Source organism: Cebus imitator, unplaced genomic scaffold (assembly GCF_001604975.1).
Source record: "Cebus imitator isolate Cc_AM_T3 unplaced genomic scaffold, Cebus_imitator-1.0 Scaffold409, whole genome shotgun sequence".
In the NCBI taxonomy this organism is placed as follows: Eukaryota; Metazoa; Chordata; class Mammalia; order Primates; family Cebidae; genus Cebus; species Cebus imitator.
In genome coordinates this window covers 754,354-770,831 of record NW_016107724.1, presented here as the reverse complement: position 1 = coordinate 770,831, position 16,478 = coordinate 754,354, and the positions used below count along the sequence as shown (strand labels likewise).

General features: G+C 31.6%; 1 protein-coding gene across 2 annotated transcripts in view; it reads right to left on the bottom strand.

The window, feature by feature from the left end:
* The window catches only part of CCSER1 (coiled-coil serine rich protein 1), a 764,265-nt gene that overhangs the window by 616,704 nt on the left and 131,083 nt on the right, over positions 1–16,478 (bottom strand). The window lies entirely within an intron of this gene.

The following is a 16,478-nucleotide window of genomic DNA, read 5'->3' as shown; positions in this document are numbered from 1 at the left end:
TGGCTCCTGTCAGAGACCACCAAAAGTATTTTCATTTGACACCACATGACTCAGCAAGTTACTGACCCAAGATCAACAGAATCACAAACAAGACAATGGTATAGCCAGACACTACAATCAGCACTCAAAGAAAAACCAATTGCTATAGACTTTTCTCCTTGAAGTTTGATTTGGGAAACTGAGAGATAAGCAGGCCATTGGAAGAAGAAACTAAATCACAAGGATAGAACATAGGGTTACAAACAAGTTAAACTTATGAGAGAACCACAGGTATCAATTGAAGAAAAGACTTGAATGAAAACTAAGACAGTTGGTAACCTTGAGAGAAGTAAGAATACATACTGAGAGAATCAGAAATATAAAAAATTTATTAACCATGCTAGTATAAGTATATTCAGGATATCAATGGAGAAGATGAAGAAGGAAGAGGAGAAGGGTGAGGAGAGGTGGCACCTACAACTCATCAACTGCAATGTACCAAGTACTTTCCCACAGATTATCTCTTTCACATCTTACATTTCTAGAAGTAGGTATAAGACTATGAATATTTTACAACAGAAAAGCAATTTGCCTAATGTCATTCAGCCGACAAATGGTAACTCAGGAATAAAAAACCAAGCCTTATCTAACTACAGTGTCAGCTCATAATCAGCATGGTACAAACTGCATTCACTAAAGTGATTAGTCATGAACTCCTACTGCTGAATGAAGGGAAGGCTCAGCTATGTTTTTCTACATCAGGGATTCAAACTTGTACAGCAAATATTGCTATTGTGATGACTGCCATTTTTCACTGATTTTTAAACTGTATCTAATTTGGTTCCTGTTTTGTTTTTGAGTTTTGCTTAATCCTTCAACTGTAATGTACCTTCTTTTGTAAATTGAATCAGACTCTGTTTCATTTTCTTAGTTTTTACAGTCAAAACTACCTGACTAAAAGTTAACAAATACTATACGAAATTTAAAATCCTCCATTTTATCATCCTTATAAATGTGAGAATTGATCAAATAAAATACTTTAATTTCCTTGAACAATTATGTGACAAAATGGCCAATATTAGCTTTCAGATATGCATTCCTAAATATTTAATATTTTGTTCCAAATAACATAAATCTGACAGATTTGTATTATGAGATATTTAATGGATGATTTTTCACTACAGTCAATGAACATGGGTTAATTTTAAGAATTTATTTTAATTGACAGGTAACAATTGAATATACTTATGAGGTATACTGTGATGTTTTGATATGTATTTACATTTTGAAATTAAATTAAGCAAATTAACATAAACATCCTCTCATATACATACCATTTTGTTGTGGTGGCAGCATTTAAAATTTACTCTTTCAGCCATTTTGAAATATGCAGTACATTATTATTAACTATAGTCAGCATGCTGTGTAATCAACCTCTAAAACTTACTTCTTCTAACTGAAACTCTGTACCCTCTGAACATTATTTCCCCATTCCCCTGGCCCCGGCACCCAAGCACCTTTGTCCCTGGTAACTACTCTACTTTCTACTTCTATGAGTTTAATTATTTAGATTCCATATATAAGTGAGATCATGCAATATGTGTCTTTCTGTACCTAGGCTATTTCATTGAGCATAATGTCCTCCAGGTTCATCCATGTTGTGACATGTGACAGAATTTCTTTTTTAGGCTGAATAGCATTTCATTTTTTATATAAACCACATTTTCTTTATCAATTCATCCATTGATGTACACTTAGCTTTGTTCCATATCTTAGCTATCACAAATAATGCTGCAATAAGCATAGGAGTACAGATGTCTCTTTGACATACTGATTTCAATTCTTTGACTATATACCCAGAAGCAGGATTGCTGGATCATATGGTAGTTCTATCTTTGGTTTTTTGAGAAACCTCCATACTGTGTTACATAGAGGCTAATTTACATCCCCACCAACAGTGTGCAAGAGTTCCCTTTTCTCCATATGAATTTGAATTTAAATCAAACTATATATGAATCACTCCCAAAACATTTCCGTATTCTTGTAAGGCTTTGCTTGAAGAAAACTTAAAACATAAACAGACGTTTTAGCTCTTAAAATTTTTCACAAATAAAAATGTGTGATTTTCCTCACAGCTTAGATTTTCCCAAATGTATACAACAACACATTTTTCATGATTGTATTCTTTAAAATGGTTTAACAGCCATGATTTTTTTCATTTATAAGCAACATTTATTTCTCTTCCATTTCATTTATATGCAACATTTATTTCCATTCAATGCCTATTGAAGAATTTTGTTCTAATTAGAGCATAATCAAATGTAATAATTTGCAGCTGGTTGTGAACCTATAGACTTCAATGCATAAATGTCAAGATATCAACCATCATTACTGAAATATGCAAAAAGTGTGTATATTTAAATATTTATTGGCCATTTTTAAAGTATTTCCTGTATTTGGATTAAAAGTAAAATAATGAGTCACTCCCATATGTCTTTAGCAAGTATTAAATGTATTTAACTAGCAAAAAAAAATTTAAACAGTTTTAAAATCACTCTTGCTCCTAAGTACTTAATGAAAATGACGAGGCTTCCACCGGGCATGAATAATCAATTTAGGCTAGTGATATGTTTGTCCTAATTTCTTAAAGTAAAAACATCATAGATACTAAAATATATCTGCGCATTAAATAGAATAACCTAGAGTAGATAAAAATCTACCAGAGATAAAAACCCTTCACACGTCTTTTATTTTTAATATGAACTCATATTTCCTCTTGAGAGCTTCCCAGCTACATGAGAGAAAAATAGACTATGAGTCAGGATTATCCATATTCTTCAAATGGCTCTTTAAAGCTTGGATGCTCTCTACATCTCCAAATTCATTACTCCTCTCCTCACACTTCATGCTCTGCTTACAATGATGACTGCCATTTTATTATCTTTTTTTCCTTTTCTTTCTGTTTTGTTTTGTTTTTGGAGACAAGGTCTTGCTCTGCCACCCAGGCTAGAATGCAGCCGAGTGAACATAGCTAACTGCAGCCTCAAATTCTTGGGCTCAAGCCATCCTTCTACCTCAGCCTCCCAAATGGCTGGGACTACCGACATGCAGCATCATGCCCAATTAACTTTTTAAAAAAAAATTCATAGATATAGGATCTTGCTATGTTGCACAGACTGGTCTCAAATTCCTGGCCTCAAGCAATCCTCCTGCCTCAGTGTCCCAAAGTGTTGGGATTATAGGCATGAGCCACTGCACATGGTCATGACTGCCATTTCTGATCACTTTCACCTTCAGACCTTTGGAGATTTGGGTGTACCAGCTTGGAATGCCCTTCCTGTAACTCCAATACAGCAAAGCCTCCTACTGTTATAACACTGCCCCTTCCAAGATGCCATCCCTGACACCTCCTTCCCCACCTGACACCCCATTTCTGCTGTCTTTCATTTAGACCTGGTACTCCTCTTTTACGTATCCTCAAGTACTAGCTTACATAGTAATCACCCGTTTATTTATCTCAATTTACTATTTTGTCTTAAGCTTCTTAATGACAAACGCCATCTCTCCTTGCTTTGATACCCAGTGCCTGATAAAATATGCAATTTGTACCTATAGAGTGCACAGATTTCAGAAAATGAAGTTTTAACTTCAACACTTTAGGATTTCAAACATACATAAATATATTTTCTGTCTCACTGCCATGAATAAATCTCATAATCCTGAGGGTAATCATGCTGAATTACAGCATTTAGAGATTCGTATTTATTCAAAGACTTCCAAACTGTAAAAAGTTCAATAATCTGAAATTTGCTAAAAAGTTGAAAACATGAAAAAAAATCCTGAATAAGTTTAATGAAACAATATGTCATCACAGCAACTTCAATTATTCATGTAAGATAATTTGTATATTATAACTGCTAATTTTATTTTTTATGAAGAAATTTTTATTTCTTCATAAAAAGAAATAAAATTTCATTTCCTTTTATAAAGAAATATATTTTTTATTTGTTTAATTTATTATTATAATGTTTCAACTATGAGGATTCTTGCAGTCCAGGCTCTTTCTACTAGAAAGACCGTGCTATCTACATCTCAACACTTTCTCGTTTATCTCTAAATACATTTCCAAAATGTTTTAATGTTTACTTTTAAATAAGTGGGAAAATAATCGATGTATTTTGAACAGCTAAATGACTCCGACAACACTGACAAAGGCCTTGTGCCAGTAAGGTCAGTGAGGACAATGTGAGACACATTAAAAGGATGGCTGATCAGGACCAAATGGGTGATCAGTCACAGAAAAGAGAAGGAGATTGTCAGCCTAAGGTAGAAAAAGCCAGAAATCACATAATTGATTAGATATGTTTAATTAACAATTTATTAAATTTGTATATAATTTAGCCTTATTGAATACACTAAGTTATTCTCAACAAATAAACACAATGATCAAAACAAATAATTGCTTATATAAGAAATGTCTGCCTTTGGATCACTCCTAAAAATGATTTGACACAAAACATGGTCTACAAGCAAAGATAGATAGTATTTGATTAGATTTGTATAAATCAATCCCCCAGGTAAAAAGAGAAACAGGGTGAGTGGTGTGCAAGAAGCATGACAATGGGACCAGCTACAAAAGAAAAGAAGAACACATTTGAAAGAAATTATTCTAGCAGGATTTAGGAAAGCAGATGAATTCTCTGGATTAATTAATTAAAGGATGGTTATATATATTTAGAAAGACATAAGTTACACATTTATATATGTAATCCTAATACTCAGCCAGATATGATCTTAGTTCTTTAATGACCAGAAGAAACAGAGAAGAGAAATTGAGAAAAATGGGTTTTGGTCAGATTTAGAAAGAAGTTAGTGGTAAAATAAGAAAGAAGTATAAAAGCATATGGCCCAGGCTTAAGTAAATAATAAGAGGCACATTTATGTTTAAACAATGCTACAGTTGCATGTACTGAGGTTCAGACACAGCGAATGCATTAGGAATTCAGACTCTGATACAAGAATAGTTGGATTTACATTCAGCACTACATTTAAGAGCTGTGTGACTTTTAGTGTGACTTAAATAAATGATGTAACCCCCTTGAGCCTGAGCTGCTTCTTGGACATCACAGTAGCATTTGCCTGGAAGAATTTTTCAGAAAAGCAAATGAGTTAATGCAATAAAGCACTTAGAACAGGGTCTAGTATATGACTGATGCTCAATAAGTTATGTATCAAAATCAATTAACCATATGCTTGCAGTGTTTCAGAGCAAAGATGTTTTTCTTTAGCTTATAACTTTTCTTATAATTTTCTTATAATTTTCTCCTGTTAAGTTCTAATGCTGTCTACTCCTAGGACTAGTACTGTCACTTTCTAAGCCAATCCCAAAAAGTACAGAAAAAGTATACACATATTAATGAGGCTTGGATTAGTACCTCTAACTATATATGACTGAATAAGTAATGATGGAGCCAATATTACAAACATTTTTAAACCTGTCTGTTACATATAATTCCATTCAGTCATGTCTTCCTTGCTTTTGACTCAAAATACTAGACCACACTGATCTCTTTGACTGCTCATTACTAAATAATTGTTCACTGTCAACAAAATAATTCAGACAGGGAGCAGAGAACTGGCAATATAATGAACATTCAAAGACTGTCTCAGGTTCTGAACGTGATTTCCAAAAGCTAGATTTGATAAATTTGTTGAGCAGTGACAATGTCAGTATAACAAATATACAACTTTAAAGAGGACAGAACACATTTGAAAGTATATAATATGTTCATTAGTAATGAGTAATTGCATTTTTTTATAATTATATCTCCCACTGGAGAATTGGTTTGGTTTTAAAACATTGATTTTTTAAAAAATCATCATAGGTCTAGAATAGGTTTCCAAGAAGAAGAGCCTGAGTAAAGAATTCTTGTTCAAACAATTTATTGGAGGATTGCTTTCAGGAGAAGTTGATTAAAGAAAGAACGCATGATAAGATGAAGACAGTGAGGATAAGTGGAGAAGAAGCTAAGCAAGAATGTGGTCAAAAACTGGACAGCAGCTTCAGACTGATCCCATGGTTAAGCTCTAATTGATACATTAAGACACGGGCTGGTCTTTGGTATCCTATGCCAGTCAGAGAATGAATATCTGGAACACATAAAAAAAACTATAAATCAGTAAGGAAAAATATAAAAGGAAAAATAAATAAGCAAAGAATAAGAACAAGTAATTCCTGAAAGGATAAATACAAATCACCAATGAAGATATTTTAAAAATATTCAAACTCATTAGTAATCAGAGGAATACAAGGAACTCCTATAAGCCAGTAAGAAACAGAAAACACAAAAGAATAAAAAAGAGCAAAATATAGTAACAGGAAATTTACAGAAGAGGAAATAAAAATCACTAATCAACATATGAGCAGATATTCAACTCCATTATTAATCAGAAATAAATACAATATTTTTCATCCATAGCATTTTAAAACTTAGTATTATCAGGTTTGGTAAAAGAAGTGGTACACATGGACACTTACAAAGGAATCCAAATTGTTAAAGTCATTTTAAAATTAAAATTATTTATCAAAGTATAAAATGAAAAAATAACTCTACTTCTCATTTACCCTAGCATAATACTCACAGGTTTCCCCAAATAAGCATGTACAGGAATATTCAGGCTTATTACAGTGAAAATAGAAAATAATATAAATGTTCATTAATAGGAGATTTTTTTTTTTGAGACAGAGTTTTGCTCTTGTTGCCCAGGCTGGAGTGCAATGCTGCAATCTCAGCTCGCTGCAACCTCCACCTCCCAGGTTCAAGCAATTCTCCTGCCTCAGCCTCCCAAGTAGCTGGGATTATAGGCACACACCACCACACACAGCTCATTTTGGATTTTTAGTAGAGATGTGGTTTCTCCATGTTGGTCAGGCTGGTCTCGAATTCCTCACCTGAGGTGATCCGCCTGCCTCGGCCTCCCAAAATGCTGGAATTACAGGCGTGAGCCACCGTGCACAGCTGAGAATTTTTAAAATTCTAAAAATAGTCTATTTATTCCGCAGAATAATATACAAGAGCTAAACATATAAGGTCAAAGATATGAACAAAGGAAAAATTTTCAAGGCATTTTGTTAATAACATCAAATTGCTAAATGATATACTATTGAGTATACATTTTATGTCAATTCAAAAATTATTATCAAATAATATGTATATAAAATAATATTAAATATTCTGCAGAATCATATGTCTGGAAGGATGTACTTTAAAGTGTTAACAGTGATTATCCTTAAAGAGGGCCTTTGTATTGAGGTTGTCTTCAATGGGGACATGGTGTTATATGTAATATGATGCTTAAACAATCAGAATGAATTCATGAATTACTTTAATATTTAAGGCTTAAAAATCAAAATAAGGGAGTATGAAATATATAGCCTATCAAAAAATTACATAACATGGAAGGATGTAGACATATGCATTTAAATGTTTTAAAAGAAACTTGGAAGATACTCAGAAATTATTAACAATGGTTTCCACTGGGAAAGAATATAACATTGGACATGTCAGAAAATGCCTTTTCTGAAAATAATTTTTCCAAGTTTGACAAAATCAATGTCTAGTGTTTTAATAATTGCTTCAATTATTATCACTTAATATGATATTTAAATAAATAAAACTTTTGGAAATGCTAAGAATCCTTAAAATAATATTTCAATTTTTTTAACAATACAGTAATTCATCTAAAATGGCAGGGAGCCATGAGACACAAATAATTCACTCCAGATATTCACAATCTTTTTAATGTTTAATATTTCCATATTACAAAAAATAAAACCCAAAAGATTTTTATATGTTGGGTAACAAAGTTAAGTAATATGATGATTTAGAAGTATGTAGCATTGTAACTTTTTCTTATTAATAACAAATTGATGCCATTATACCTCTTCCTTTCAAAGCTAGTAAATTAGATGTCAGTTTATATTTTACCTAATTTATTTTTAAGTAAACTATATATCTGAGATGCCCCCTCTTTTGAGACATCTATAATTGTTTGTTTACTATATATTAAAATAACTGGATTTGCCTAAAATTTTTTATTTTCTTTACTAAAAAAAAAAAAGTTTATAATAAATAACCTGCAGTTTCATCGACATATCAGCAGAGGGTGCAGAAGGTCTTCTATTTTGACGGTAAAGTTTTATTATTATTATTATTATTATTATTATAACTTTTATTGGGTACTTAATTATTAAAAATATCACAAAATACTTAAGTATATTAACAAATTAAAACTTTTAAAAACAATTAGTATCTGACAAAAATCACAGAAAAACGACTCAACTTGAAAGCTTGAAACAACAGTTAATAAAATCAGAGTTTCTAAAGTTTTTCTCTTCTAAATATGTATAGGATCTATATTATTAAATGGATTCAGATTCATATAAATATATATCAATTCAAATTTATTATTCATTTATTTAATAGTTTGTTTTTTGTTGTTTTGAAACATCATGAACATATGTCTAAAGTATAACTGTACTGTTTTGTAGAAAACATATTAGTATAAAAGGTGTATCAAGATGATAGCATATTTTATTCTGATTATAAATTGTAAATATCTATCACTTTATTTTTTATTATATTAATCATATTCCATAGAGCAGCTAATAGTAACAGATACAAATATAATTAAGAAAATGAAAAAACTATCTTATATCAATATAGGATGAATACTGAAAGCTTGAAAAAAATAATTTTAAAGTACTAATCAGAATACATGTTAGGATAGTAAGTTAAAAGATAGCTAAATTGGACATTTATAATTATTTCTGTGTCTGTGTGTGTAGAGTCAGTAATACAGACATCTGACAATACAAATCAGTATATGCAGTAATATAAAATCCAACATTTTCAATGTATGCTCCAGTTCAAATGCAAATGTTAGATCAATAGAACTGAAAGTCAGCATTAGTCTGATGAAAGAAAAAATATATATGAGTATATCCACAAACAACCACAGCTTTTGCTTTTTATAAATGCTGTTATACTTGTCTCTTGTGTAATGCTGACTGCAGCATGTTAAGGAAGATGCAAATTTCCATTCAGTAATGTATTGGCATTGTGTACTAAATCTGTTAGAATCATGTTAAAAAGAAAATCTTGGGTTTGTATTTTTTTAAAGACCTGTCTTTAAACTCAACATATAATAATCATATTCATTAATAACACCGTTTCATAATATGTTTGTAGATATAATTTCTCTTGGACTCTGTTTCTCTATTATTAAGATTTGAGAGCTGATTAGATGAATTATGTGAGCCTCTCTGATTTATTAAAACATATGCATGCAGTCTGTGAACTTTAAACACATATATATGCTCACACATATACAAATACATAAACATACATATGTATTCACAAATATATATCTGAATATCACTTTTTCTAGTTCAAAGTTAATAACAAACTAGATCCAATATTCCAACATAGGGAGGTAAAAATAATGTATTATAAGCTATTACCACTAACACACAAATGTAGTGTGTTACAGAAAAAAGAGAGGAAAAAAAGAGCAAAATGATAGCAAAGAGAGTCAAAGTATGTTTGGGAATGTAGTGTATTCATTACGTGATAAAATTAGAAATGTGATGACAAGTTTGCCTTCCTCTTTTTCTGTATTTTCTAATGTAATCAATTAGCTTAACCAAATCATACACCTATTTTCTTACATTTCTTCTATTATTTAATATTTTGGTTTGTAATTCATGAATTGGAACAGAGATATAGGTTTTAGAACCTGGGAAGTATCAAGTCTGATACGCAACATATTTACATAATATAACACTCTAATAGAATGTTAGATTGAAATTAATTCAAGTTATATAGAGATAGTTTTAAATTGGTAGAAATGTCAAATATTATGCCAATAATTAATAGATTGACTCTAGATTTATTCATTTTATTTCCAAGTAGACTTTACTAAATATATTAAAGCATATTGTATTGCCTATATTGTTCCTTGACTTTAAAATTTATTCATTTTTAAAATGAGTTACATAATAAAATTTATAATAAAGGAGATATAATAAATTCAGCTCATTTCTTTCATTTCATTTAAAAAAAAATCCTTTTACTTTGTTAATAAAGTCAGTAAATTGTCTTCTTCTGAGACTATGGACCTGCATCAAATACCAGTATCAGGAATGACAACATTATATTGAGTTTATAGTAATATATTGCTAATTTGATAGAATAATAAGAAAGCGTTCATGAGAAAAGGACTTGGGTTTATGGCACAAGGGCCCTTTCAGCTGTACCCAGTAGCAACGGTGATGTGACTGTCTTGAATGGCCACTAGGTGGAGATTTTGCATCTTGGAACATTTAAGGAGTTCTGTCTTGGTGAACAACTATTGCTCGAAATTTTATATTGGGAACGTGAACTCATTTTTTGAGGATAAATAAATGGAAACCTAGACTGATTAAGTACTGCACTCAGAAATATGCAGATAGTATCTGCACTAACATTTATAGAACACAGTGTTCCTGATAATGGAATTAAATCTAATCCAATCAAATAAAAGCAGAGACTCTCACTGCCAGAGATGTGTCCTATTTCAATCAAACAAAAACAGTCTTGTTCTGTAAGCATCTGATATCTCTTGTAATTCAATATTGTTTTATTTTTATGGCTTTGAAATAAACATTATTTTTAAGAAACTACATTAACATAATGTTTTCTTTTGTTTCCTTTTTGTGGCTTTTTCTTAACTGAGTCGCAAATTTACCAAAAGAGGTGACTTCATATTTAATGAGCACATAGTTTTCTTATTTTAATCCTCATAACTACTTTGTAGATAGCTATAATTATTCTTATCAGATAATTAAATAAATTTGGGTTCAGAATCGTAAAGGTAAAGCTATGATTTTAATCTAGGACTTGCTGATGCTAAAGACAAATTTGGAAATTACAACATGGTTGAATGCACAAAAAAGATATCCTGATATTATATACACAACAGTAATGATAACATCATATAATATGGCAAAATAATATTCCAAATGCTGTTACTGTTCTAAAATTGTTTAATTGGAAGTGGCTTAGTATTCCAAGCTAGTATTCCAAAGACAGGTCCATTGTTAGATAAGAAAAGTTTTAAGTGACTTTCCAATCACTATATTTCAGAGAAAATATGAATTCCACACTGGAAAAAATGCAACCACTAGCAAGAAGTTCATCAAAAAGTGAGAGAGAGAGGGGGAGAGAGAGAAAGACAGAGAGAGAGAGAGAGAGAGAGAGAGAGAGAGAGAGAGAGAGAGAGAGGGAGAGGGGGGAAGAGAGAGAGAGAGAGAGGAGACAGTTGTTCCATCCTACAGATTTCCTCGGGCTAACAGTTGCATATTCAGAATTGAATACTAAACAAGTATGTATGTAGGATATGAGAACATTTTGTGATTCAAAATAAAATATTCAAAGAAAGAAACAGACACCCTAGCTTAGACAGACTGGAGAAAGAATATCTTACAACAAACATAAGGGTCCCCAGAAACTGGAAGGAAAACCTAAAAGAGACCCTATTTGCTTTGTTTGTAGAAAAACCACATACTGGTATTGGAATCCTATGTATACATTTCATAGCATATAGTATATACTATATATAAATGTTTAGTAATTTGAAAAATAATTGCAGATGAGAGTCAATGTTGTCTCAAAAAATTATTTTAGCTTTCTTCTGCATATCTTAGCATAGTATTCTGGTTTAGTCCTGTGTGGGTTAAACATTCCAGACTACAGTTAACAGTAATGGAATATACATCTCAAAATAGCTAGAGGATAATAATTCAACTGTACCAGGAGGTAAAAGTAAAGATAAATATTTGAGGTAATGAGTATCCCAATTACCCAGATTTGATTAATATAAATATATCAAAATATCACATGTACCCTAAAATACATACATCTAATATGCATCAATAAAAAATTCTGGAAACATATTTTCTAGGTTTGGATTTTGGTTTTCTGTTCTCACTAACTTTGGGTAATCTACAGTAATTTAATTTCCCTTTGAGCTTCACTTTCACAATGTGTGAAATTGAGTCATAAATAGCACCTGCCATAAGAATTTTAACTATTATAAGGATTAAAGAAGTTAAGGGCACAGACTTCTGCCCAAAATAAAGGGAAGCAGAGGATTCATGTCATTATTTTCATTACAAAATTAGGTAAAGTGATTTCAACCTTTTTACGTTAGTCAAGAGTTTAAGACATCAAATTCTTGACTGAATAGTGTGAAAAACTACTGAAGCAGCACCCTTTACAGAACTGTGTTTTCTAAATAAGCTTATTTACAGCTATGTGAGCTACAAATTAAGATTGTATAAATTTGAATAAAGAGACACTATCCCTGTAAAATTCCTTAGGGCAAAGGATTGTATGGACACTCTGGAAACCTGGAAAGATGGCGGTCCCTTATATTCTATGTGAAAGATGGTCTTTTCTTTTAGTTTTCTTCTATTCAAGTGTATTTTATACAGTGATATTTTGGACAATTTTATGTTGCTCACATTGTTTAGCACAATAATATCCAATTTTCTTTTTACTAAAATAACTTTGAAAATCTACATAATCTCTAGAAGACTTAAAAGTTCACCATTAACACATTTTCTATAAGGTAAAAAGAACATATTTTTCTGACTTGTTATATACTCTAAGTGGGCTTAAAATATATTTTCATCAATACTGTCAAGCCACATATTTAGGTCATTTGATTTAAAAAAATTCATGCAAATGTGTGTCACAATGCTCCTGGCAAAAGCAATCTTCACTGTCAAATGAATCAGCCACTAACAATTCTTCTTCAGAAGAAAATATCAAGTAAACCTATTAATACCCAATAGCAACATTCTTAACTTTCTTACTTCTGGAATCTGAAGAGAGAGAGGAGGAGAGGAGGAAGGAAAGGAGAAGATGGCTCACCAGAATATTGCTTCTAGGAAACAGGGCACTGCACCCTCTAACAGTTATTTAGGAAGCCCTCAAAAGACTCCCTGAGTAATTTTTCATTTGACAGATATGCTAGAGGTTTTTAAAAACTGAACAACGCAACCTAAAAAGATTCACAAGTGAATCTAAATTCAGAAGTTTGCCTTTTTTTTTGTAAAATGGGAGACAGTGAATGAAACATGAAGAAGATGACTGACAAAACTCAGAAGCTTCCAAACAAGGAATTTGTATGGAAAATCGCAAATAAAAATTGAGAATTGAGAAATTAGTTATCTAAAAGGTATCCATCCCTACATAGGGCAGGGGGTGTCCTTTACTCCCTGGTTATTATACTAGAGTCTGAATACCACTGCTCTAGCACAAAATACTAAGTAAAACCTCAAATAATTCAAAAATGGGAGACATATTCTCCTCCAGGCACAGAGGATACAGAGGGAATTAGAAGGGCTATGTGCCTTTTCTGGAGTAGTATTTACTCCAATGAGGGAGACAGAATATAAACAAAAAATCAAACATGTTAGATGATCTTTAACAGTGATATATGTCTTATAAAAGTAATCACAGATAATGAGATAAAGAATGCAGACGACAAGTATGGAGGTAGTGATATTTGAGCTGAATAAAGAATAGTGAGAAGAACACTTCCAGCAGAGGTAGTATTAAGGGCAAACTCCCTGGGGTAGGCCTGATCATTCGAAGTAAGAGTGTAAGTAAAAGGAATGACTATTTGAGATGAAGCTTCAGGAAGTTCGAGGACCAGATCCTTGTAGCTTTAGGGAGCTAAATTAAGAGAGGTAGCATCTTTGTACAGGATTGATCACCAAAACTAGCCACCCAGTTAGGATGCTATTGCAATAATCCAAAGGAGAGATAACAGTGGTCTCGCTTAAATAGCATAGTACAGATAAACAAGATTAACAAGCTTGGTTATCTTGTAAGGAACACGAGTAAGAATAGTTTATTGATGAAAGGGATGAGAGAAAGAAAGGAATCAAAGAAAGTGCCTAGAGTTTTATTGTTGTTGTTGTTGGTTGGTTGGTTTTTATTTTTTGAATGTTGTTTGTTTGTTGTTTTGCTATTTGTTTTAACTGGGAGAAGAAATGGTACTCAAAATTACAATGACAATGGCAAAGTCAGGATGGAATAAAGAAATGAAACATAGATACACAAAGTTTTAAATTATGATTAAATATTGACTCATAAGTAATGTCTTTCTCATATTTAAAGCAAAGTGTTCCTAAAGCATACCCTTTAAAAATAAATTCATTTCTAATATCAAAGTTGGAAGTTTGGGGGAGCATGAAAAAGATAAAAAATGGAAAACACCTAATCCCATTAATCTACTATGTTAGTTTATTTTTAAATGCAGGAACCCTTAACTTTACATGGCATTATGTTGAATGAAACCTGTCCTTATTGGACCTGTGTCTTCATCTTTAATTACTGTGCAAACTCTTATGAGTCTCATGTAGCATGGAAATAATGCAGAACAGTGAGGAGTCACTGAGATAAAGTGCAAATACAATATTGTATCTTGCTAAGGAATTTCACACATATTATCAACTCTTCATGAAAGTTTTAACAGATAGGATAGTATTCTTTAAAGGGAGTTACCACAAATTACTTAAGGTTTCTTCTATTATAAAACATGTAGGTAGTTTCAATCATTGACTATTAAAAATAACAATCTTTACTATATCATTATAAAAGTAACTTAAGTATTATACTCCTGTATAGCATTAAATGCTTCTGATTTTGGCTGACGCTGTTTCGGAGAGTTTTTTTTTTTTTTTTTTTTTTTTTTTAATTAATATAAGAACCCAAGGTGATGCTTTTCAGATCTGACTCTTCTGCTTTTATTATGAGCAGTACCAAAGTCCTATGTGTAAATCTCTTCTTGGAAAAAAGTAAAGCAGTTAGAAAACCTAAAAACTCATTCAGACCACCAGGGTACCATTTAGTAAATTACCACAGCAACACACTCTGGCTGCAGCAACCTGAGGCAAATGTGTCTAATCACACTACGTTATTTTTCTTCAAAATGTCTCTCTCCCATTCTGCAATGATTAATTCACTTGATGCTGTGCAGACAGAGAAAGAATACCTCTGTGTAGTAGTTTAAGAAATCAAGTCATTAAGGCAAGCCACAGGGTGCAGTTTCCAAAGAATAGTGACATTTCCAAAGAATGTAAAATTTGTTTATAAGCTAATGGCTTAACAAACTTTATTAACAAGCTACTACTAAGTGGGAGATCTGCATTAGGCATAAAGGAAAATGCAAAATAAATATAGAATGTCAAGAGTACAAATTTTTCTGAGCCAACACTAGCCCTGTCCAAGACTTATAAAATCTATTACAAATGCTCAGTAAAGTTGAATTATTTTAAGCTTCAAAATTTCCCTTTGCTTAAGAAATCACACTTTTAGTTGTGAGTCACTTCTCTTTATGTTTTATTAAACTTTATTGCTGAAAAAATAATTTTTGTAAAGAAAGCATCCCCACCGATAAACTATATGTGACAAAAACTATCCAAATAATTCTATAAAATTTTTAATGAACCAAACTGTTCTTCTGTTTTATTGAAATTGTCATCTTAATTGAAATAATATTCTGCTTCATTTTCTTTTACAAACAATAAAATTGCAAAAATATTTTTGAAATGTGCACAATAACAGGTAATGAGAGAGAAGCAATACTAGGAAGTCTCCCAATGAAGAAAAGCCCAGGACCTGAATGCTTTATGCTAAATCTACCAAACATTTAAAGAAGAACAAATATAAACTACTTAAACTATTCCCAAAAAGTTGAGGAGGAGAGACTATTTCCAAACTCATTACATGGGGCCAGTATTACCCTGATACCAAAACCAGACAAAGACACAACAAAAAAAACGAAATGTAGGTCAATATCTTTGGTGAATATAGATTCAGAAATCTCTTCAAGAAAATACTAGCAAACTAAATTTCACATCACATTAAAAAGATCATTCATCATGATCAAGTGAGATTCATCACAGAAATGCAAGGACGGTTCAATATACTCAAATCAATGACAGTAAAAAAAAAATCACATCAACACAATGAAGGACAAAAACATATGATCATTTCAATAAGTGCCAAAAATCATTCAATATAATTCAACATCCCTTCATGATAAAAACTCTCAACAAACAATGTGAAAGGAACATATCTCAACATGATAAAAGGTCATATATGACAAATCCACAACTAGTGTCGTATTGAATGGGAAAAAACTAAAAGCCTTTCCTCTAAGATACGGAAAAGACAAGTACATGCACTTTCATCACTTTCATTAGATATAGTACTGGAAACCCTAGCCAGAGCAATTAGACAAGCTGAATAAATAAAGGGGAAACAAACTGGAAAGGAAGAAGTAAAATTATCTTTGATTGCAGGTAATAATCTCATATTTAGAAAAATTGAAAGACTTAACCAGAAAACTATTGGAACTCATAAACAATTACAGTAAAGTTA